Source organism: Chiloscyllium punctatum, chromosome 6, assembly GCF_047496795.1.
Source record: "Chiloscyllium punctatum isolate Juve2018m chromosome 6, sChiPun1.3, whole genome shotgun sequence".
NCBI lineage: Eukaryota > Metazoa > Chordata > Chondrichthyes > Orectolobiformes > Hemiscylliidae > Chiloscyllium > Chiloscyllium punctatum.
Window position 1 is genome coordinate 80,185,659 of NC_092744.1, and position 22,888 is coordinate 80,208,546.

A 22,888-nucleotide genomic window follows, 5' to 3' on the forward strand; every position below is an offset into this window, starting at 1 on the left:
TAGGGCCGATCAGGGATAGCATAGGGAATTTGTGTGTGGAGTCTGAGGAGGTAGGGGAAGCCCTAAATGAGTTTTTTGCTTCTGTCTTTACGAAAGAAACGAACTTTGTAGTGAATGAAACCTTTGAAGAGCAGGTGTGCATGCTGGAATGAATAGAGATAGAGGAAGTTGATGTGCTGAAAATTTTGTCAAACATTAAGATTGACAAGTCGCCAAGCCCGGACCAGATTTGTCCCCGGCTGCTTTGGGAAACGAGAAGTGCAATTGCTTCGCCACTTGCCAAGATCTTTTCATCCTCGCTCTCTACTGGAGTCGTACCTGAGGACTGGAGAGAGGCAAATGTAGTTCGCTCTTCAAGAAAGGAAATAGGGAAATCCCCGGCAATTACAGACCAGTAAGTCTCACGTCTGTCGTCTACAAGGTGTTAGAAAGGATTCTGAGGGATAGAATTTATGACCATCTGGAAGAGCATGGCTTGATTAAATGCAGTCAACACGGCTTTGTGAGGGGCAGGTCATGCCTCACAAACCTTATCGAGTTCTTTGAGGATGTGACTAGAAAAGTTGATGAGGGTCGAGCTGTGGATGTGGTGTATATGGACTTCAGCAAGGCATATGATAAGGTTCCCAATGGTAGGCTCATTCAGAAGGTCAGGAGGAATGGGATTCAGGGGAACATAGCTGTCTGGATACAGAATTGGCTGGCCAACAGAAGACAGCGAGTGGTAGTAGAAGGAAAATATTCTGCCTGGAAGTCTGTGGTGAGTGGTGTTCCACAGGGCTCTGTCCTTGGGCCTCAATTGTTTGTAATTTTTATTAATGACTTGGATGAGGGGATTGAAGGATGGGTCAGCAAGTTTGCAGATGACACAAAGGTTGGAGGTGTCTTTGACAGTATAGAGGGCTGTTGTAGGCTGCAATGGGACATTGACAAGATACAGAGATGGGCTGAGAGGTGGCAGATGGAGTTCAATCTGGATAAATGCGAGGTGATGCATTTTGGAAGGTCGAATTTGAAAGCTGAGTACAGGATTAAGGATAGGATTCTTGGCAGTGTGGAGGAACAGAGGGATCTTGGGGTGCAGGTACATAGATCCCTTAAAATTGCCACCCAAGTGGACAGGGTTATTAAGAAAGCATATGGTGTTTTGGCTTTCATTAACAGGGGGATTGAGTTTAAGAGTCGTGCGATCTTGTTGCAGCTCTATAAAACTTTGGTTAGACCACACTTGGAATATTGCGTCCAGTTCTGGTCACCCTATTATAAGAAAGATGTGGATGCTTTGGAGCGGGTTCAGAGGAAGTTTATCAGGATGCTGCCTGAACTGGAGGGCTTGTCTTATGAGGAGAGGTTGACTGAGCTTGGACTTTTTTCATTGGAGAAGAGGAGGCGAAGAGGGGACCTGGTTGAGGTATACAAGGTAGTGAGAGGCATAGATAAAGTCGATAGCCTGAGACTATTTCCCAGGGCAGAAATGACTAACACGAGGGGTCATAGTTTTAAGCTGGTTGGAGGGAAATATAGAGGGGATGTCAGAGGTGGGTTCTTTTGTGAGAGCGTGGAATGCATTGCCAGCAGCAGTTGTGGAGGCAGGGTCATTGGGGACATTTAAGAGACTCCTGGACATGCATATGGTCACAGAAATTTTAGGGTGCATACATGAGGGTCAGTGGTCGGCACAACATCGTGGGCTGAAGGGCCTGTTCTGTACTGTTCTATGTTCTATGTTCCATAAAATTCAAGTTGCAATCAGCCTGCAGATTTGCTGGCCATTAATTTTCACTTGATTGGTAAAATTACTTCTACTAAATTTTCATCACAGATCAGAAACTGTAATTTTTAGCTTTGTTCCAACCTTTGAATTGCTTTCAATTACTAGGGTCAAGGTCTGGGGTGGGGATGTTTAAGAGATCTGCGAGGTAAGATTTTCATTCAAAGGGTGGTGTGTGCCTGTAATTCACTGCCAGAGGAGGTAGTGGAAGCAGACTCAATAGCAACATTCAAGAAGCACAGAGATGAATACATGAAGAGGAAGGGAACAGTGGGATACAGATCCTACAAGTAAAGACAGTTTTAATATGGAAGGGCAAAATGTGTTGGCGCAGGCTTGGAGGGCCAAAAGGCCTGTTCCTGTGTGTACTTTTCTTTGTTCCTTGCTTCTGCTCACTGCCATACAGTCCTTGACAATATTGACAGCACTGATAGACACAAAAGGAACCCAGTCTTTCGATTTGTTTAGGGATCACTATCTGACCTCTTCAAAAAAGAACATGTGGTGATATAGTAGTGTATGACCATAAATCTAAAAGACATCAGAGCAGAATTAGGCCATTCAGCCATCAAATCTGCTCTGCCGTTCAAACATGGGTAATATGTTTCTTAACCCCGTTCTTCTGCCTTCTCCCCGTAACAATTAATCCCCTTACTAATCAAAAACCAATCTATCTCTGTCTTAAATACACTCAATGTCTTGACTTCCACAGCCCTCTGTGGCAATGAGTCCCACAGATTCACTGTCCTCTGACTGACAAAGTTTCTCCTCATCTCAGTTCTAAAAGGTTGTCCCTTCACTCTGAGGCTGTGCCCTCGGTTTTAGTCTCTCCTACAAATGGAAACATCTTCTCCGTGTCCACTCTATCATGGCCTCTTGGTATTCTGTACGTTTCAATGAGCCAACACGCCCTCCATCCTTCTAAGTTCTATTGAATACAGACCCAGAGTCCCCAACTGCTCCTCATATGACAAGCCTTTCATCCTTGGGATCATTGTTGTAAATCTCCTCTGGACTCCCTCCAACACAAACACCTCCTACATTAGATACAGGGCCCAAAACTGCTCACAATATTCCAAATGCAATCTGACCAGAGTCTCTTACGGCCTCAGAAGTACATCTCTGCTCTTGTATTCTAGCCCTCTTAAATGAATGCTAACATTGCATTTGCCTTCCAAATGACAATTGAAACTGCATGTTAATCTTAAAAGAATTCTAAACAAGGACTCATTTATCCTTTTGTTCTTTGGATTTCCAAAGCTTTTCCCAATTTAGAGACTATTCTATGCCTCTATTCTTCCTACTAAAGTGCATAACCTCACACTTTCCCACATTGTATTCCATCTGCTTCTTCTGTGCCCACTCTCCTAGCCTGAGCAAGACCTTCTGCAGCCTTCCCCACTTCCTCAGCACTACCTGTCCCTCCACCTATCTTTGTGTCATCTGCAAACTTAGCAGCAATGCACTCAGTTCCTTAATCCAGATTGTTAACGTATATTGTGAATAGCTGTCATCCAAACATGGGCCCCTGTGGAACTCCACTAATGACCTGCTGCCATTCTGAAAAAGACCCCATTATCCCTACTCTCTGCCTTCTGCCAGCCAGCAAATTGTCTATCCATACCGGTACATTGCCTATAGCACCATGAGATCTTATCTTATTTAGCAGCCTCTGGATGGAACCTGTGTTAAACCTCTGGAAATCCAAATAGATCACGTCCACTGGCTCTCCTTTGTCTAACATGCTCATTGCCTCCTCAAAGAATTCTAACAGATTTGTCAGGTGTGACCTTAGCTTGACAAAGCCGTGCTGATTGAGTCCTATTTTACCATGCACTTCCAAGTAATCCACAATCTCATCCTTAATAATGGGCCCTAAAATATTACCAACCTCTCAGGTCAGGCTAGCTGCCTTATAGTTTCCTGGCTTGTTCCTTCTTTCCTTGTGAAACAGGGGTGTTACCTTAGCCATTTTTTAGGCTTCTGGGACTCCCCCTGACTCCAGTGTTTCCTGAAAAATCGCCAACAATGACTCTATAATCAACTCAGCTATCTCCTCCAGACCCTGGGGTGTAGTCTATCTGGTCCCCATAAGTTATCCACCTTCAGGCCTTTCAGCTTCCCCAGCACCTTCTCCTTAGTGGACAATTTGAGATGATTTTGTTTTGCTTGGATTTGATTTATTGTTGGCACATGTAGCGAGATATAGTGATAAGTATCATGCTAACCAGACAAACCATAACTTACACAAGTACATCAGGGTAATAGAGCAGAATGCAGGACATAGTATTACAGCTACAGAGAAGATGCAGAGAGAAATCAATTCTAATATGTGAGAGGTCTGTTCATGAGTCTTATAACAGTCGGGATGAAGCTGTCCTTGAATCTGATGGTTTGCGTTTTCAAACGTTTGTATCTTCTGCCCGACGGAAGATTTGGAAGAGAGTATAACTGGCGTGCCAGGGAATGTTGATTATGTTAGCTGCTTCCCTGAGGCAGTAGGACATGTGGATGGAGTTAATGGGCAGAAGGTTAGTTTTCATGATGGCCACTACGTTCACCTCTCATCTTGAAATTCTTCAAGTTCTGGTATGTTGCTGAAGTCTTCAACAGTGAAAACTAATGCAAAGTACCTATTCAGTTCTTCTGCCATTTCTTTGTTTCCTATTACTGCCTCTCTAGCCTCATTTTTCAGTGGTCCAATGTTCATCCTGCCTTTTCTCTTTCCTATTAGATATCTAAAAGAAAACCTCTTACAATCTTCTTCTGTATTACGAGCTAGCTTTCTGTCATACTTCATCTCCTCCCCTTTTATTGCTTGTTTAGTTATCCTCTGGTGGTTTTTAAGGGCTTCCTAATTTTTTGGCTTCCCACTAATCTCCACCACATTGTATGCTTTTTCTTTTGCTTTTATGTTGTCCCTGACTTCCCTTGTCAGCCATAGTTGCCTCATCATCCTCTTCATTTGTGTCTTCTTCCTCAGGATGCTCTGCCTCTCAAATTATTCCCAGGAACTCCTGCCATTGCTGCTCCACTGTCTTCCCTGCTAGTTTCCCCCTCTAATAAACTCTGGTTAGCTCCTCTCTCACGTCTTTGTAGCTACTTCTACTCAATTGCATCACCATTACATCTGAATCCAGCTTCTCCCTCCCAAGTGGCAGGATGAATTCTACCGTATTATGGTAAGTGCCACCTAGGGATTCCTTGACCTGAAGCTCCCTAAACAAATCTGCCTCATTGCACATCATCAAGTCCAGAATTCCCTGTTCCCTAGTTGGCTCTCCCACAAGCTGCTCCAAAAAATAACTTGTAGATATTTCACAGACTTGTTTGCTTGAGATCTTGTAGAAAACTTATTTTCCCAATCCACCTGTATATTGAGGTCCCCCATGATTATTGTAATAGTACCTTCATTAATTGGCTTTTCTATCTCCTGATTTATTTTCTCCCCACATCCTGGCCTGTACACAACTCCCATCAGGGTCTTCCTTCCTTTTTGGTTGTTCAACTCTACCTACACAGATTCTATGCCTTTCGACTCCATAAGCACTTCTTGCTTGATGTAATATTGAAGTCCTGACTTCTGGGCCAAAAGCTCAGGTCTAATGATGAGCATAAAACCATCATTGATTGTCAGTAAAAACCCACTAATGTCTTTTAGGAAAGGAAACTGCCTTCCTTACCTGGTCTGGCCTACATGTGACTCAAGACCTTGATCCGGGAATTCCAAACACCTTTATCGAGAGAAATCTTTAACATCAAGATCTGGATGTTTTTCTTACCTTTTGGCTTTTATTATTTATTTCAGCTGTTGCGTTCTTATTTAAATTGTGGTTTTATAACCGAGATGGCGTCGGAGAGAGGTGACTTTGCAAACTTTTCATTATATTCATATATTCCTATACATCAGTACATGTGACAGCAAAATCTAATTCCAATTCTAATGTACATCTAATTCTAATCAATGTGATTGATTCTTAACTGCCCTCTGGGCAATTAGGGATGACGATGAATGTTGGCCTAGCCAGTGATACTCACACCCTGTGAATGAATAAAACATATTTACATCTCTCACTCCAAAACTATCTCAATTACCACACTGCCCTCTGTTTTAATAATGCAGCCTCAGATGGCATGGAATTTTCCTGTCCTATTCTTCCTTGGTCGCTTTGAGTCCATGAGTGTTGCCTTCAGTTTTTCTGCATTTTCAGAGCTGCTGAGCACTGAAGGTGGGAGCGGCCAATGGATGAATTTTTGGGTACCACTGTTGGGAATTACATGGAACCTGTCAGATGTTTGGAGGCTTGTCAAAGCTGAACCTTTCAGGTGCGCTGAGATGGGAAGCCTCACTACGCTTGTTAGAAATGAGAATCAATCTGTCCCATCACTTCTGTGGCAGAAAAGCAGACAACTTGTGAGAGGCTGTTCGGCATGGTGTAAAATGGTGTGAGTGCAGAGGAACCAGAGGTAGCTGAAGTTTGATTTTACAATGAGTTACCTCAGCCTGCCTGACCCTACAGGGTGATTATAGTAAATCCTGGGCCATTGTTTGGAAAAGAGAATTGAAGAGCAGGCTGCTGTGTCTTCTTTACCTAACACCACAAAACAAATTAATTTCTAAATAAAAGTCATATCAGAACTTGAAACATTAACTGTGTTTCTGTCACCACAGATGCTGTCAGACTTGCTGAGTTTTCCCCTATTTATTTCAGATTTCTGGTATCTGCACTGTTTGACCTTTATTTGACAAATTAATGGGTTGCTTCGCTTATGAACTGTTTGAGGGACCTTGCTGAGCATTCTCCAGCAAAGCATCTGTCAATGCGCTTCAAACCATACAACCCCTGCAGTGTGCAAGCAGGTCATTTGGTCCATCAAATGAGCATCCCATCTAGATCCATCTACCCTACATTTCCCATGGCTAATCCACCTAGCCTGCCTATCCCGGGACACTATGGGTAATTTATCATGGTAAATCCACCTAACCTGCACATCTTTGGACTGTGGGAGGAAACTGGAATATCCAGATGAAACCCACGCAGACACTGGGGAGAATGTGCAAACTCCACGTAGACAGTCACCCGAGGCTGGAATCGAACCTGGGACCCTGGTGCTCTGAGGCAGCAGTGCTAACCACTGAGCCACTGTGTCACCCCTGCATTGGCCAATGAAGCACTTTATGACAACTTGGTGTTGCCAGTCTTCAAGATTTGGTCTAGAAACTTAGAGAGAGCAAGAGAGCGAGAGAGCGAGACAGAGAGAGAGAGAGAGAGAGAGAGAGAGAGAGAGATGACTTGCAGTGGGTTTAACTCAAGGGTGACCACAGCAAAGGGTAAGATTGAGAAGGAGGAATCTTCATGGTGATCTCAGTCAATAAGGGAAGTGAACACTTGCTGCTGGAGTCATTGTGTATTGCAAATCTAACAAGCAGCCAACTCAGCTAACTGAACCGACTAATTCTCCCCCCCACAATAGTCATAGCATAACATCAGGGTAGAGTCACAGCCCCTAACCTATCTGAATGCATCTTCTTACCCAGCTATCTTCAGCATATTCCTGGAGGCTTTAGCAAATTGACCTCTTTAGAATAACTACTTCAACTCCACCCTGCTGGCACATGCCCTCCATCATAATGCTCCACCTTCTCACACCCATTTCAAAGCACTCCATTATCCAGTTGGAGTTCTGTCGGTCTGTCTGTCATGTCTGTCAGTCAAACAGCACTCTCCCCACCTCCTCATCAGAAACGAGACGCAAAAATGCTCAGAAAGAAAATGCAAAAGAAAAAAACAATCTTATTGTTTCAATACATTTATGCTTTACTGTCAGCATGCCCAAAAGCAGAGTTTAAACTTTAAATTCTGGAGATTGCAGGATAATTCCTGGAGCATCAGAAACTAGTTTTAGGAACTCGTCACTGGCATTGGGGGAATCCCAATGCAGGAGACTATTCTGATGATGTTGAAAGGATGGGCAGAGGCCTTCTCATTTGGAACACTTTCTTTTGGAAATGTTCAACCCACAGTTGATGTCATTGAGATGACTATGGCTGTCAAACTGACTCTAGGCCCTTGAGGAATTGCTGAAACGACACTAATATAGTCAGGTTATTGCTGATACTGATATAGTCAGGTTAGTAGCCAAAGATCAGACATTCACAATTACTTCAATCTCCTGCCCTATTGAGCTTCCTATGGATTTCTATGATGCCACAGCAGAAACCCATTTGATATTTGGTACATTGATTCTCAATTGGGCTCTGACTTGATTTTCTTACCAGCTTTCAAAGGAGATCCACTCAACTGTTGTTGCTGATCAATTTTCTTTCAACATATATCATACTCAATCCAAGTTCGTCATTGTGCAACAGGCCCTCCAGCAACTGGTGGTGGCAGTAATGGGGGCACAGAGCTAGTTAAAAATTGTCGACCCTCTCTGGGGAAATGGGTTTTTTTTCGGGAAAAGCCTCATAGACAGACAAAAAGACGGACATAGGTTTCCTCAAGCAAATTGCGAACTATCGGTTTAACTGAATGTGTTCCTAAATTTAAAAATCACATAACGCCAGGTTATAGTCCAACAGGTTTAACTGGAAGCACTAGCTTTCGGAGCAACGCTGCTTCAGCAGGTGGTTTTGATGAAGGAGCGGCGTTCAGAAAGCTAGTGCTTCCAATTAAACCTGTTGGACTATAACCTGGTGTTGTGTGATTTTTAACTTTGTACACCCCAGTCCAGCACCGGCATCTCCTAAATTTAGCCTTGCTTTGTCTTAACATTTGTCATGACTTGGATAATGGACTAAATAACCATTGCTTATGATTAGAAGATTAGATTAGCTTCCCTACAGTGCGGAAACATGTCATTTGGCCCAACAAGTCCACATCGACCCTCCGAACAGTAACCCACCCAGACCCATTCCTCTGCATTTACCCCTGACTAATGCACCTAACACAATGGGCAATTTAGCATGGCCAATTCGCCTGACTGGCACACCTTTGGATGGTGGGGAGAAACCAGAGCAGCCGGAGGAAACTCATACGGATACAGGGAGAATGTGCAACCTCCACCCAGACAGTCACCCGAGGTGGGAATTGATCCCAGGTCCCTGGAACTGTGAGGCAGCAGTGCTAACCACTGACCTTTGGGCTGGTCATGTGTTTTAATTTCTTGTTACAATTAGACTTTTATACATGTTCACTTTGAACTTCATTCAACCTCCATCAAACATTAAGATAATTAGAAATAGGAGCAGGAGTAGATCATTTGGCACATCAAGCATGCTTCTCTTTTGAATAATACCGTGGCTGATCTGAATTTGGCCTGAATTCCATTTACCTATCTGTATCCTTTCATTTTGCTGCCGTTTTTGATCAAAGATATACCTAACTCAATCTTGAATGTATTCAAAGACCTAGACACTGTTGTTCTCTGTGGAAAGAGAATTCTGAACTCTAATAACCCTTCTAGTAATGCAATTTCACTTCATCGTTTTCTTCAGTTGGAGATCTGTTATTTTGAGTTAGAACCATACTGGCTTGTCATTATTTTTAGTTTTGTTCTTTTATCAGTTTTGAATTGCGAGTTGGAAATACCTTGTGGACTTTGTGAGAAAAGGAAAAGAACACCCTTTTCTTTCTTTGTGAGGCTCGGCCTAAAGGCTAGTAGCAGCCTGATTCTTGATTAAAAGGATTCTAATAGGCACAGCGGTGCCAGGGAATTGCAATGTGTTTAATCAGAAGTTGGCTATTAATGAGGTCAATACGGGGGAATTGGTTCTGGTGAGTCTGAAAGAGACCATTTGTTCAAGCACACGGTAGTTGTTGAATGGTAATTGAAGCCTCAGAAAGAGTCAATCAGTCTACAGAGACAGAACCTGCTAGCTGGGAGATGAGAATTGAAAAGTGTGGCACTGGAAAAGCACAGCTGGTCAGGCAGCATTCGAGGAGCAGGAGAGTCGATGTTTCAGGCATAAGCACTTCATCAGGAATGTGGCTGGGAGATGGTTCTGGACAATGGCTGAAATAGCATAATGATTTGAAAGTTTCCTGTCTAATCTGATATACCTACCTCCAGAAGCCCAAAGAGTAGAAAGGTGAGTTTGAAGTGTTGTTGCCTTTCCCAAGGTGAAATGAGATGGTGACACTGATCATTGTTTCAGATAGCTCTATCAAGAAGTCCATATCGAGACTTGTGACACAGCGCACTCTGAAAGCCACTGAAGTAGTCTAGCCAGTTTTATTATCTTCCTTCATTTACCTCTTAACTTGTTTGTTTGTCTGTCGACCTTTTGTGCGAATGTGGGTTGGAAACAAACGTTTCAGGTCAAAAGCACAGCATTACTCAGCTTACCTTGTTGTTACGTTTTCTCACTGAGAAGTTATTGTGCATCTAATAAATAGTTAAGCGTTTTGTCTAAGGTACAAAACCAGTGTCTGGAAATCAATTATTTGCAAAGTGTGGGATTGTTTAATCAAAGATGTACAGTAATTAGGAACCATTGGAGTGACTGTCTGGGGGTGGGGGAGGTGCGGGTGGTGTCGGTGATGACTTAATTGTATAGTGTTGTGAAAACTGAGGTAGAATGGCGACCTTGAGTCAGCAGTCTGTCTCCTTTTCGTAACATTTGAAACTATGCACTCAATTCAAGACACCCCCATGAAACATTATCCTTGCAACTACCATGTAAAGTCCTTTAAACACTGTCAACCAGAGCTGCCTCGTGCAGTTGCTGTCATGCACAGTCGCTGTCATGCACAGTCGCTGTCTTGCAAAGTTGCTGTCTTGCACAGTTGTTGTAATGCACAGTTGCTGTCTTGCAAAGTTGCTGTCATACACTGTCGCTGTCTTGCACAGTTGTCATGCACAGTTGTTGTCATGCACAGTTGCTGTCATGCACAGTTGCTGTCTTGCACAGTTGTCATGCACAGTCGCTGTAATGCACATTCGCTGTCTTGCACAGTTGTTGTCATGCACAGTTGATGTCATGCACAGTTGCTGTCATGCACAGTTCCTGTCTTGCACAGTTGCTGTCATGCACAGTTGTTGTAATGCACAGTCGCTATCTTGCACAATTGTTGTAATGCACAGTCGCTGTCTTGCAAAGTTGTTGTCATGCTCAGTTGCTGTAATGCTCAGTTATTGTCATGCACAGTTGTTGTCATGCACAGTTGTTGTCATGCACAGATGCTGTCAAGCACAGTCACTGTCTTGCACAGTTGTTGACATGAGCAGTTGTTCTCAAGCACAGTTGCTGTCATGCACAATCGCTATCTTGCACAGCTGTTGTCATGCACAGTCGTTGTCATGCACAGTTGCTGTCTTGCACAGTTGTTGTCATGCACAGTTGCTGTAATGCACAGTTGCTATCTTGCACAGATGATGTCAAGCACAGTCGCTGTCTTGCACAGTTGTTGACATGCACAGTCACTGTCGTGCACAGATGCTGTCAAGCACAGTCGCTGTCTTGCACAGTTGTTGCCATGCACAGTCGCTGTTATGCACAGTCACTGTCATGCACAGTTATTGTCATGCACAGTTATTGTCATGCACAGTCGCTGTCATGTACTGTTGCTGTTTTACACATTTGTTGTCATGCACAGTTGCTGTCATGCACATTTGCTGTGTTGCGCAGTTGTTGCAATGCACAGTTGCTGTCATGCACAGTTGTCATGCACAGTCGCTGTCATGCACAGTTGCTGTCTTGCACAATTGTTGTAATGCACAGTCGCTGTCTTGCACAGTTGTCATGAGCAGTTGTTGTCATGCACAGTCGCTGACTAACGCATTCGCTGTCATGCTCAGTTGTTGTTGTTCTCAGTTGTCATGCTCAGTTGCTGTCATGCTCAATTGTTGTCATGCTCAGTTGCTGTCTTGCACAGTTGTTGGCATGCACAGTCGCTGTCATGCACAGTTGTTGCCATGCTCAGTTGCTGTCATGCTCAGTTATTGTCATGCACAGTTGTTGTCATGCACAGCCACTGTCTTGCAAAGTCACTGTCATGCACAGTTATTGTCATGTTCAGTTGTTGTCATGCACAGTTGCTGCAATGCACAGTTATCATCCAGTTATCATGCACATTCACTGTCATGCACAGTTGTTGTCATGCACAGTCGCTGTCATGCACAGTCGCTGTCATGCACAGTTGTTGTCACGCACATTCAATGTCATGCACAGATGATGTCAAGCACAGTCGCTGTCTTGCACAGTTGTTGACATGCACAGTCGCTGTCATGCACAGATGCTGTCAAGCACAGTCGCTGTCTTGCACAGTTGTTGACATGCACAGTCGCTGTCATGCACAGATGCTGTCAAGCACAGTCACTGTCTTGTACAGTTGTTGCCATGCACAGTTGCTGTCATGCACAGTCACTGTCATGCACAGTGGCTGTCATGCACAGTTATTGTCATGCACAGTCGCTGTCATGTACTGTTGCTGTTTTGCACAGTTGTTGTCATGCACATTTGCTGTCATGCACATTTGCTGTGTTGCGCAGTTGTTGCAATGCACAGTTGCTGTCATGCACAGTTGTCATGCACAGTCGCTGTCATGCACAGTTGCTGTCTTGCACAATTGTTGTAACGCACAGTTGCTGTCTTGCACAGGCGTTGTCATGCAAAGTCTTAGTCATGCGCAGTTGCTGTCATGTACAGTTAGTGTTATGCACAGTTGCTGTCATGCACAGTGGTTGTCATGCACAGTCACTGTCAAGCACAATTGCTGTCATGCGCAGTTGCTGTTATGCACAGTTGTTATCTTGCACAGTTGTTGTAACGCACAGTTGCTGTCTTGCACAGTCTCAGTCATGCACAGTCGCTGTCTTGCACAGTTGTCATGAGCAGTTGTTGTCATGCACAGTCGCTGACTAACGCATTCACTGTCATGCTTAGTTGTTGTTGTTCTCAGTTGTCATGCTCAGTTGCTGTCATGCTCAATTGTTGTCATGCACAGTCGCTGTCATGCACAGATGCTGTCATGCACAGCTGTTGCCATGCTCAGTTGCTGTCATGCACAGTTGTTGCCATGCATAGTTGTAGTCATGCACAGTTGCTGTCTTGCACAGTTGTTGTCATGCAGTTGATGTCTTGCACCGTCGTTGTCATGCACAGTCGCTGTCATGCACAGTCGCTGTCTTGCACCGTCGTTGTCATTCACAGTCGCTGTCTTGCAAAGTTGCTGTCTTGCACAGTTGTTGTAATGCACAGTTGCTGTCTTGCAAAGTTGCTGTCATACACTGTCGCTGTCTTGCACAGTTGTCATGCGCAGTTGTTGTCATGCACAGTTGCTGTATTGCACAGTTGTCATGCACAGTCGCTGTAATGCACATTCGCTGTCTTGCACAGTCACTGTCATGCACAGTCGCTGTTATGCAAAGTTGCTGTCATGCACAGTTGCTGTCATGCACAGTTCCTGTCTTGCACAGTTGCTGTCATGCACAGTTGTTGTAATGCACAGTCGCTGTCTTGCACAATTGTTGTAATGCACAGTCGCTGTCTTGCAAAGTTGTTGTCATGCTCAGTTGCTGTAATGCTCAGTTATTGTCATGCACAGTTGTTGTCATGCACAGTCGCTGTCTTGCAAAGTTGCTGTCATGCTCAGTTATTGTCATGCACAGTTGTTGTCATTCACAGTCACTGTCATGCACAGATGCTGTCAAGCACAGTCGCTGTCTTGCACAGATGCAGGTTGGCACAGTTGCCCTCATGCACAGTTGTTGTCATGCACAGTCGCTGTCATGCACAGTCGCTGTCAGGCACAGATGCTGTCATGCACAGTCGCTGTCTTGCACAGTTGTTGACATGAGCAGTTGTTGTCAAGCACAGTTGCTGTCATGCACAATCGCTATCTTGCACAGCTGTTGTCATGCACGGTCGTTGTCATGCACAGTTGCTGTGTTGCACAGTTGTTGTCATGCACAGTTGCTGTAATGCACAGTTGCTATCTTGCACAGTTGTTGTAATGCACAGTTGCTGTCTTGCACAGCTGTTGTCATGCAAAGTCTCAGTCATGCACAGGTGCTGTCATGCACAGTCGTTGTCATGCATAGTTGCTGTCATGCACAGTTGTTGTCATGCACAGTCACTGTTATGCACAGATGCTGTCAAGCACAGTCGCTGTCTTGCACAGTTGTTGACATGCACAGTCGCTGTCATACACAGATGCTGTCAAGCACAGTCACTGTCTTGTACAGTTGTTGCCATGCACAGTCGCTGTCATGCACAGTCACTATCATGCACAGTGGCTGTCATGCACAGTTATTGTCATGCACAGTCTCTGTCATGTACTGTTGCTGTTTTACACAGTTGTTGTCATGCACATTTGCTGTCATGCACATTTGCTGTGTTGCGCAGTTGTTGCAATGCACAGTTGCTGTCATGCACAGTTGCTGTCATGCACAGTCGCTGTCATGCACAGTTGCTGTCTTGCACATTTGTTGTAATGCACAGTCGCTGTCTTGCACAGTTGTCATGAGCAGTTGTTGTCATGCACAGTCGCTGACTAACGCATTCGCTGTCATGCTCAGTTGTTGTTGTTCTCAGTTGTCATGCTCAGTTGCTGTCATGCTCAATTGTTGTCATGCTCAGTTGCTGTCTTGCACAGTTGTTGTCATGCACAGTTGCTGTCATGCTCAGTTATTGTCATGCACAGTTGTTGTCATGCACAGTTGCTGCAATGCACAGTTGTCATCCAGTTATCATGCACATTCACTGTCATGCACAGTTGTTGTCATGCACAGTTGTTGTCATGCACAGTTGTTGTCATGCACAGTCGCAGTCATGCACAGTTGTTGTCACGCACATTCACTGTCATGCACAGATGATGTCAAGCACAGTCGCTGTCTTGCACAGTCGCTGTCATGCACAGATGCTGTCAAGCACAGTCGCTGTCTTGCACAGTTGTTGACATGCACAGTCGCTGTCATGCACAGATGCTGTCAAGCACAGTCGCTGTCTTGCACAGTTGTTGACATGCACAGTCGCTGTCATGCACATATGCTGTCAAGCACAGTCACTGTCTTGTACAGTTGTTGCCATGCACAGTCGCTGTCATGCACAGTCACTGTCATGCACAGTGGCTGTCATGCACAGTTATTGTCATGCACAGTCGCTGTCATGTACTGTTGCTGTTTTGCACAGTTGTTGTCATGCACAGTTGCTGTCATGCACATTTGCTGTGTTGCGCAGTTGTTGCAATGCACAGTTACTGTCATGCACAGTTGTTGTCATGCACATTCGCTGTCATGCACAGTTGCTGTCTTGCACAATTGTTGTAATGCACAGTTGCTGTCTTGCACAGGCGGTGTCATGCAAAGTCTCAGTCATGCACAGTTGCTGTCATGTACAGTCAGTGTTATGCACAGTTGCTGTCATGCACAGTTGTTGTCATGCACAGTCGCTGTCTTGCTCATTCGCTGTCATGCACAGTTGTCATTCACAGTCACTGTCAAGCACAGTCGCTGTCTTGCACAGTTGTTGATATGCACAGTCGCTATCATGCACATTCACTGTCATGCACAGTTGTTGCCATGCTCATTGTCTGTCATGCACAGTTGTTGTCATGCATAGTTGTAGTCATGCACAGTTGCTGTCTTGCACAGTTGTTGTCATGCAGTTGATGTCTTGCACCGTCGTTGTCATGCACAGTCGCTGTCTTGCACCGTCGTTGTCATTCACAGTCGCTGTCTTGCAAAGTTGCTGTCTTGCACAGTTGTTGTAATGCACAGTTGCTGTCTTGCAAAGTTGCTGTCATACACTGTCGCTGTCTTGCACAGTTGTCATGCGCAGTTGTTGTCATGCACAGTTGCTGTCATGCACAGTTGCTGTCTTGCACAGTTGTCATGCACAGTCGCTGTAATGCACATTCGCTGTCTTGCACAGTTGTTGTCATGCACAGTTGATGTCATGCACAGTTGCTGTCATGCACAGTCGCTGTAATGCACATTCGCTGTCTTGCACAGTTGTTGTCATGCACAGTCGCTGTCTTGCACAGTTATTGTCATGTTCAGTTGTTGTCATGCACAGTTGCTGCAATGCACAGTTTTCATCCAGTTATCATGCACATTCACTGTCTTGCACAGTTGTTGTCATGCACAGTTGTTGTCATGCACGTTCACTGTCATGGACAGATGATGTCAAGCACAGTCGCTGTCATGCACAGTTGTTGTCACGCACATTCACTGTCATGCACAGATGATGTCATGCTCAGTTATTGTCATGCATAGTTGTTGTCATGGCACAGCCACTGTCTTGCAAAGTCGCTGTCATGCACAGTTATTGTCATGTTCAGTTGTTGTCATGCACAGTTGCTGCAATGCACAGTTGTCATCCAGTTATCATGCATAGTCACTGTCATGCACAGTCGCTGTCATGCACACTTGTTGTCATGCACAGTCGCTGTCATTCACAGATGATGTCAAGCACAGTCGCTGTCTTGCACAGTTGTTGACATGCACAGTCGCTGTCATGCACAGATGCTGTCAAGCACAGTCGCTGTCTTGCACAGCTGTTGACATGCACAGTCGCTGTCATGCACAGATGCTGTCAAGCACAGTCACTGTCTTGTACAGTTGTTGCCATGCACAGTCGCTGTCATGCACAGTCACTGTCATGCACAGTGGCTGTCATGCACAGTTATTGTCATGCACAGTCGCTGTCATGTACTGTTGCTGTTTTGCACAGTTGTTGTCATGCACAGTTGCTGTCATGCACATTTGCTGTGTTGCGCAGTTGTTGCAATGCACAGTTGCTGTCATGCACAGTTGTTGTCATGCACAGTTGTCATGGACATTCGCTGTCCTGCACAGTTGCTGTCTTGCACAATTGTTGTAATGCACAGTTGCTGTCTTGCACATGTGGTGTCATGCAAAGTCTCAGTCATGCACAGTTGCTGTCATGTACAGTCAGTGTTATGCACAGTTGCTGTCATGCACAGTTGTTGTCATGCACAGTCGCTGTCTTGCTCATTCGCTGTCATGCACAGTTGTCATTCACAGTCACTGTCAAGCACAGTCACTGTCTTGCACAGTTGTTGACATGCACAGTCGCTATCATGCACATTCACTGTCATGCACAGTTGTTGCCATGCTCATTGGCTGTCATGCACAGTTGTTGTCATGCATAGTTGTAGTCATGCACAGTTGCTGTCTTGCACAGTTGTTGTCATGCAGTTGATGTCTTGCACCGTCGTTGTCATGCACAGTCGCTGTCATGCACAGTCGCTGTCTTGCACCGTCGTTGTCATTCACAGTCGCTGTCTTGCAAAGTTGCTGTCTTGCACAGTTGTTGTAATGCACAGTTGCTGTCTTGCAAAGTTGCTGTCATACACTGTCGCTGTCTTGCACAGTTGTCATGCGCAGTTGTTGTCATGCACAGTTGCTGTCATGCACAGTTGCTGTCTTGCACAGTTGTCATGCACAGTCGCTGTAATGCACATTCGCTGTCTTGCACAGTTGTTGTCATGCACAGTTGATGTCATGCACAGTTGCTGTCATGCACAGTCGCTGTAATGCACATTCGCTGTCTTGCACAGTTGTTGTCATGCACAGTCGCTGTCTTGCACAGTTATTGTCATGTTCAGTTGTTGTCATGCACAGTTGCTGCAATGCACAGTTGTCATCCAGTTATCATGCACATTCACTGTCTTGCACAGTTGTTGTCATGCACAGTTGCTGTCATGCACAGTTGTTGTCATGCACAGTCGCTGTCATGCACAGTCGCTGTCATGCACAGTTGTCGTCATGCACATTCACTGTCATGCACAGATGATGTCAAGCACAGTCGCTGTCTTGCACAGTTGTTGTCATGGCACAGCCACTGTCTTGCAAAGTCGCTGTCATGCACAGTTACTGTCATGTTCAGTTGTTGTCATGCACAGTTGCTGCAATGCACAGTTGTCATCCAGTTATCATGCATAGTCACTGTCTTGCACAGTTGTTGTCATGCACAGTTGCTGTCATGCACAGTTGTTGTCATGCACAGTCGCTGTCATGCACAGTCGCTGTCATGCACAGTTGTTGTCACGCACATTCACTGTCATGCACAGATGATGTCAAGCACAGTCGCTGTCTTGCACAGTTGTTGTCATGGCACAGCCACTGTCTTGCAAAGTCGCTGTCATGCACAGTTATTGTCATGTTCAGTTGTTGTCATGCACAGTTGCTGCAATGCACAGTTGTCATCCAGTTATCATGCATAGTCACTGTCATGCACATTCACTGTCATGCACAGTTGCTGTCATGCACAGTTGTTGTCATGTACAGTTGGTGTCATGCACAGTTGTTGTCATGCACAGTCGCTGTCATGCACAGTCGCTGTCATGCACAGTTGTTGTCATGCACAGTCGCTGTCATGCACAGATGATGTCAAGCACAGTCGCTGTCTTGCACATTCACTGTCATGCACAGTTGTTGTCATGTACAGTTGGTGTCATGCACAGTTGTTGTCATGCACAGTCGCTGTCATGCACAGTCGCTGTCATGCACAGTTGTTGTCATGCACAGTCGCTGTCATGCACAGATGATGTCAAGCACAGTCGCTGTCTTGCACAGTTGTTGACATGCACAGTCGCTGTCATGCACAGTCGCTGTCATGCACAGTTGTTGACATGCACAGTTGCTGTCTTGCACAATTGTTGTAATGCACAGTTGCTGTCTTGCACAGGCGGTGTCATGCAAAGTCTCAGTCATGCAGAGTTGCTGTCATGTACAGTCAGTGTTATGCACAGTTGCTGTCATGCACAGTAGTTGCCATGCACAGTCACTGTCTTGCACAGTTGTCATGAGCAGTTGTTGTCATGCACAGTCACTGTCAAGCACAATTGCTGTCATGCACAGTTGCTGTCATGCACAGTTGTCATGCACAGTCGCTGACTAACGCATTCGCTGTCATGCTCAGTTGTTGTTGTTCTCAGTTGTCATGCTCAGTTGCTGTCTTGCACAGTTGTTGTCATGCACAGTCGCTGTCATGCACAGACGCTGTCATGCACAGTTGTTGCCATGCTCAGTTGCTGTCATGCTCAGTTATTGTCATGCACAGTTGTTGTCATGCACAGCCACTGTCTTGCAAAGTCGCTGTCATGCACAGTTATTGTCATGTTCAGTTGTTGTCATGCACAGTTGCTGCAATGCACAGTTATCATCCAGTTATCATGCACATTCACTGTCATGCACAGTTGTTGTCATGCACAGGTGTTGTCATGCACAGTTATTGTCATGCACAGGTGTTGTCATGCACAGTTGTTGTCATGCACAGTCACTGTCTTGCACAGTTGTTGTCATGCACAGTTGCTGTCATGCACAGTTGTTGTCATGCACAGTCGCTGTCATGCACAGTCGCTGTCATGCACAGTTGTTGTCACGCACATTCACTGGGATGCACAGATGATGTCAAGCACAGTCGCTGTCTTGCACAGTTGTTGACATGCACAGTCGCTGTCATGCACAGATGCTGTCAAGCACAGTCACTGTCTTGTACAGTTGTTGACATGCACAGTCGCTGTCATGCACAGTCACTGTCATGCACAGTGGCTGTCATGCACAGTTATTGTCATGCACAGTCGCTGTCATGTACTGTTGCTGGTTTTGCACAGTTGTTGTCATGCACAGTTGCTGTCATGCACATTTGCTGTGTTGCGCAGTTGTTGCAATGCACAGTTGCTGTCATGCACAGTTGTCATGCACAGTCGCTGTCATGCACAGTTGCTGTCTTGCACAATTGTTGTAATGCACAGTTGCTGTCTTGCACAGGCGGTGTCATGCAAAGTCTCAGTCATGCACAGTTGCTGTCATGTACAGTTAGTGTTATGCACAGTTGCTGTCATGCACAGTTGTTGTCATGCACAGTCGCTGTCTTGCACAGTTTTCATGAGCAGTTGTTGTCATGCACAGTCACTGTCAAGCACAATTGCTGTCATGCACAGTTACTGTTATGCACAGTTGTTATCTTGCACAGTTGTTGTAACGCACAGTCGCTGTCTTGCACAGTTGTCATGAGCAGTTGTTGTCATGCACAGTCGCTGACTAACGCATTCGCTGTCATGCTCAGTTGTTGTTGTTCTCAGTTGTCATGCTCAGTTGCTGTCATGCTCAATTGTTGTCATGCTCAGTTGCTGTCTTGCACAGTTGTTGTCATGCACAGTCGCTGTCATGCACAGACGCTGTCATGCACAGTTGTTGCCATGCTCAGTTGCTGTCATGCACAGTTGTTGTCATGCATAGTTGTAGTCATGCACAGTTGCTGTCTTGCACAGTTGTTGTCATGCAGTTGATGTCTTGCACCATCGTTGTCATGCACAGTCGCTGTCATGCACAGTCGCTGTCTTGCACCGTCGTTGTCATTCACAGTCGCTGTCTTGCAAAGTTGCTGTCTTGCACAGTTGTTGTAATGCACAGTTGCTGTCTTGCAAAGTTGCTGTCATACACTGTCGCTGTCTTGCACAGTTGTCATGCACAGTTGTTGTCATGCACAGTTGCTGTCATGCACAGTTGTCATGCACAGTCGCTGTAATGCACATTCGCTGTCTTGCACAGTTGTTGTCATGCACAGTTGATGTCATGCACAGTTGCTGTCATGCACATTCGCTGTCTTGCACAGTTGTTGTCATGCACAGTCGCTGTCTTGCACAGTTGTTGTCATGCACAGTTGATGTCATGCACAGTTGCTGTCATGCACAGTCGCTGTAATGCACATTCGCTGTCTTGCACAGTTGTTGTCATGCACAGTCGCTGTCTTGCACAGTCACTGTCATGCACAGTCGCTGTTATGCAAAGTTGCTGTCATGAACAGTTGCTGTCATGCACAGTTCCTGTCTTGCACAGTTGCTGTCATGCACAGTTGTTGTAATGCACAGTCGCTGTCTTGCACAATTGTTGTAATGCTCAGTTGCTGTAATGCTCAGTTATTGTCATGCACAGTTGCTGTCATGCACAGTCACTGTCTTGCAAAGTTGCTGTCATGCTCAGTTATTGTCTTGCACAGTTGTTGTCATGCACAGTCACTGTCTTGCAAAGTTGCTGTCATGCTCAGTTATTGTCTTGCACAGTTGTTGTCATTCACAGTCACTGTCATGCACAGATGCTGTTAAGCACAGTCACTGTCTTGCACAGATGCTGTCAAGCACAGTCGCTGTCTTGCACAGATGTTGTCATGCACAGTCGCTGTCATGCACAGATGCTGTCATGCACAGTCACTGTCATGCACAGATGCAGGTTGGCACAGTTGCCATCATGCACAGTTGTTGTCATGCACAGTCGCTGTCAGGCACAGATGCTGTCATGCACAGTCGCTGTCTTGCACAGTTGTTGACATGAGCAGTTGTTGTCAAGCACAGTTGCTGTCATGCACAATCGCTATCTTGCACAGCTGTTGTCATGCACGGTCGTTGTCATGCACAGTTGCTGTCTTGCACAGTTGTTGTCATGCACAGTTGCTGTAATGCACAGTTGCTATCTTGCACAGTTGTTGTAATGCACTGTTGCTGTCTTGCACAGCTGTTGTCATGCAAAGTCTCAGTCATGCACAGTTGCAGTCATGCACAGTCGTTGTCATGCATAGTTGCTGTCATGCACAGTTGTTGTCATGCACAGTCACTGTCATGCACAGATGCTGTCAAGCACAGTCGCTGTCTTGCACAGTTGTTGACATGCACAGTCGCTGTCATGCACAGATGCTGTCAAGCACAGTCACTGTCTTGTACAGTTGTTGCCATGCACAGTCGCTGTTATGCACAGTCGCTGTCATGCACAGTTATTGTCATGCACAGTCATTGTCATGCACAGTCGCTGTCATGTACTGTTGCTGTTTTACACAGTTGTTGTCATGCACAGTTGCTGTTATGCACATTTGCTGTGTTGCGCAGTTGTTGCAATGCACAGTTGTTGTCATGCACAGTTGTCATGCACAGTCGCTGTCATGCACAGTTGCTATCTTGCACAGTTGTTGTAATGCACAGTTGCTGTCTTGCACAGCTGTTGTCATGCAAAGTCTCAGTCATGCACAGTTGCTGTCATGCACAGTCGTTGTCATGCATGGTTGCTGTCATGCACAGTTGTTGTCATGCACATTCACTGTCATGCACAGATGCTGTCAAGCACAGTCACTGTCTTGCACAGTTGTTGACATGCACAGTCGCTGTCATGCACAGATGCTGTCAAGCACATTCACTGTCTTGTACAGTTGTTGCCATGCACAGTCGCTGTCATGCACAGTTGCTGTCTTGCACAATTGTTGTAATGCACAGTTGCTGTCTTGCACAGGCATTGTCATGCAAAGTCTCAGTCATGCACAGTCACTGTCATGCACAGATGCTGTCAAGCACAGTCACTGTCTTGCACAGTTGTTGACATGCACAGTCGCTGTCATGCACAGATGCTGTCAAGCACATTCACTGTCTTGTACAGTTGTTGCCATGCACAGTCGCTATCATGCACAGTTGCTGTCTTGCACATTTGTTGTAATGCACAGTCGCTGTCTTGCACAGTTGTCATGAGCAGTTGTTGTCATGCACAGTCGCTGACTAACGCATTCGCTGTCATGCTCAGTTGTTGTTGTTCTCAGTTGTCATGCTCAGTTGCTGTCTTGCACAGTTGTTGTCATGCACAGTCGCTGTCATGCACAGACGCTGTCATGCACAGTTGTTGCCATGCTCAGTTGCTGTCATGCTCAGTTATTGTCATGCACAGTTGTTGTCATGCACAGCCACTGTCTTGCAAAGTCGCTGTCATGCACAGTTATTGTCATGTTCAGTTGTTGTCATGCACAGTTGCTGCAATGCACAGTTGTCATCCAGTTATCATGCACATTCGCTGTCATGCACAGTTGTTGTCATGCACAGTTGCTGTCATGCACAGTTGCTGTCATGCACAGTTGTTGTCACGCACATTCACTGTCATGCACAGATGATGTCAAGCACAGTCGCTGTCTTGCACAGTTGTTGTCATGCACAGCCACTGTCTTGCAAAGTCGCTGTCATGCACAGTTATTATCATGTTCAGTTGTTGTCATGCACAGTTGCTGCAATGCACAGTTGTCATCCAGTTATCATGCATAGTCACTGTCATGCACATTCACTGTCATGCACAGTTGTTGTCATGCACAGTTGTTGTCATGCACAGTCGCTGTCA